This window comes from Phragmites australis, chromosome 3 (assembly GCF_958298935.1).
Source record: "Phragmites australis chromosome 3, lpPhrAust1.1, whole genome shotgun sequence".
Lineage (NCBI taxonomy): Eukaryota > Viridiplantae > Streptophyta > Magnoliopsida > Poales > Poaceae > Phragmites > Phragmites australis.
The window spans coordinates 19,334,131-19,337,266 of NC_084923.1; positions in this window are offsets into that span (position 1 = coordinate 19,334,131).

Consider the following 3,136-nt stretch of genomic DNA (forward strand, 5'->3'; position numbering starts at 1 on the left):
GTGTAGGAATGAAAGTCCGGGGGCGCTTCCCTCTGTCCCCCGGTGCTATCGCCGCCCCGCTGTCAGCGGCGCCTCCTTCTCCGGCCTAGCGGCTGCTGCCCACAGTAGCCCCACCGCTGGCTTGCGGCTCGCCGCCTGCGGTGCCCGGGCCACCGGTCTGCGCCGGATCGCTTGCGACCTCCTCGCCGGCCGCCTCGTCCACCTCGGGAATCTGAATAGTCCCGGGGTTTCGGCGCCCTGGCCTGTCGACCAGCCCCTGGGCGTCGAACTCCTGCAGCTTTGCCTGCAGTGCCACCAGGTCAGGGTCAGCGCAGAGCGCTAGCTCCTTTCACGGGAGCTCCGCCCGCCGGCGGGAAGCTCGCCGGCGTCACCACAGAGGCCCCCCGCTGGCCCTCGGGCACAATCAGCTTCCGCACCCTGTCCGCCACCTCCTCATTCACCAGCCGGGACTCTGGCAGTACGCCATCAGGAGTCCTGTCGCGGTGGCTTCCTCCTGCTCTCGACATCCCGTCAGGGTGGGGGACGATTTGGACGGTGGGGGAAGAGGGGTGCTCTGATCACCTAAGGAAAGTCTAGGGCTCAGGAGCGCAAAGAAGGCAAGAGCTTGATTGCAAGATGGCATAAAGAGGGGGGCGATTCGCTCCCCTCCTCCTTTTATACCCTAGGGAAATTCAAACTTTGCCTGCCGCGGTGCGCTTGGTGGGACGGTTTCCTCGGCCAGCGCAACCGCCAGACGAACCTCCCTCAGGCCGTGCGGTGTCAGCAGTTGCCAGGCGTATTTTCCTCGATTTGCGCGGTTGCCACGCGTGCCGCCTGCCTCGTTATCACGCGCCGCCCGTCCCGTTATCACATGCCTCGGGAGTCGGTTGGACGCGCGTCCGTTCGGCTCCCCGTTGGGCCGTACCAGAGGCCCGGACCGGAAGGACCACCATCTAAAAGCTCGCTGCGTGGTGTCAGTACTGGCTTCAGCCTCGTTGACGACGAAGGGCCCATCCGCAGTCTCTGGGCCATCGCCTGCCAATAGGCCCGGGGGCTGTTGTCGGTGAATCAGGAACCGGGGGTCCCCGGATCCCGAGGCCAGGCCAGCAATCCGCCACATGGCACCATCCCGTGGAGTCTCCTCCGCAAGGTAAAAAGGATTAAGTCCCGGGAGAGGGCGCTCGGGGCCACAGTCAGTGGTCCCCGAGTACCCGAGTTTCCCAATGATCCACGAAGTCTAAGTGCTGAGAAGAAAGTGCTCGGGAAGGTATACAGTGGCCCCCGAGCACCCGAGTCCCCCGACGGTCAGGAAAGCCAAGTACCAGGAGAAACGTGCCCAGGGCCGCGAGCGGTGGCCCCCTGGGCACCCAAGTATCCCAAGGACCCACTGAAGGAAGTTCCGGGAGAGAGTGCTCGGGGCTGCGTACAGCAGCCCCCGAGCACTCGGTCCCCCGAGGATTCGTACAAGTGTGCCCGGGAGAGAGTGCTCGGAGAGGTGAACAGTACCCCCGAGCACTCGGTTCCCCGAGGATCAAGAAAGGGCATTCTCGGGAGAGAGTGCTCGGGGAGGTGAACAGTGACCCCCGAGCACTAGGTTCCCCGACGACGCAGAGAGCCCCCTGACAGTGGCCCCCGAGGGGCCCACTGATGAGGTGTCAGCCAGTCAAAGGCCTAAGGCCTGTCACCTCCAACTGCTCTCGCCACACTCGGTGTCAGTTCCTGCCACATTCTGGCAGAAGGGCGTGGGGTCATTGAATGCACGGGTCCCATCCCGTGCCATCCGGCCCGTCTCGGGATAACGTCGTAAGGGCCAAGGCGTTCCGTCTGCCGCGCTGCTGTGGAAGGGGAACAAGACAGGGCGGACACGCCGGGCCGCTCTGCGGCTGCCCGGTGGGCCCTCTCCACGGCGCCCGTTGCCAGTGCATTCATGATGACGGATGACCGGGCGTGGGATGCATTTTCCACCCCCGGTCACTTCGCCCAGAGGTGATGATGACGCCCTTTCCATTTATGGTGTCTTGGAACTCATGCCCCCTCCCGTTCGGGGCACGCTACTGCCGGCGGATATTTAAAGCCGCCGGCAGCACAGACAAAAGAGAGTTTTTCAGACAAAAAGAAGAATAGCACGGACAGAACAAGCTCTCCGGCGCTCAAGAATATCAGAACAGGCTTTGAGTAGAGAAGAGAAGATCGAGAGCACCCAAAGCCAAGAGATACGCGCAGACCGAAGAACAAGGAGCCCCAGTCTCTAAGATAGACAAACATTCTTGTTACCAGCAACATCCTTGAGGGACATTCTCAAGACATATATAGTATCCATACAGGAGTAGGGTGTTACGCCTCCGTGCGGCCCGAACCTGTCTAAACATCAGCGCATTTACTCCGTTCCGCTTTAGATCATTCCACCCCACCGGCCATCGCATTCATACCCATTTATTTGTTCCGGCGAACATATTCAGGATCATCCCCCCAGCCGAATCTCTAAAAAAGGGATCCATCAGGATCCCTGCGACAGGAGTTCACCCTCCGACAACCCGCCACGGATAATCAGACATCAAACACTTGATGTCGTACTCCCTTTTGCTTTACTTTATAATATTGCATCCGAAGAGACAACAACCAATATTTCACTGCATCAATAACAATCTCCTTACTAGGGTACATAGCACCATGGGACACCTCGTTCTGATGATATTCCGACGGTGTCCGATGACCCTAATTGACCACTAGATGTGAAAATTTCTAATTCATCCACTCTACAAGAACAGGAGCACTTTCCTTCTCGTCGGATAAATCTTCATCGGCAATAGCTTCCTCGAGCTCTAGATCCTCCCTCTCCATCTCTTCAATTATGCTAGAGATATGCTTCCCCGACGTTTATCTCTATTAGATCCTTTTGGTACGCCTCAGCTAGCAGCACAAGAGGGAGACCACATTCACATGCTTTACCTAGGTACTACCTCCAAGTAGCTATCGCATTAATTGGGATGAGCTCCTCGATGTACCCCTCAGTAACATGGCTAAGTACAGCTCTCAACTTAAGCTCAGGTGCTGGGGATCTAGTTGAAAATGGTGCATCAACCACTTGCACACGCCCACTATTGTCCTCTCATTGGCTCTACTAAGTCCCTTCACGATATACTGAAATCCAGAGAGA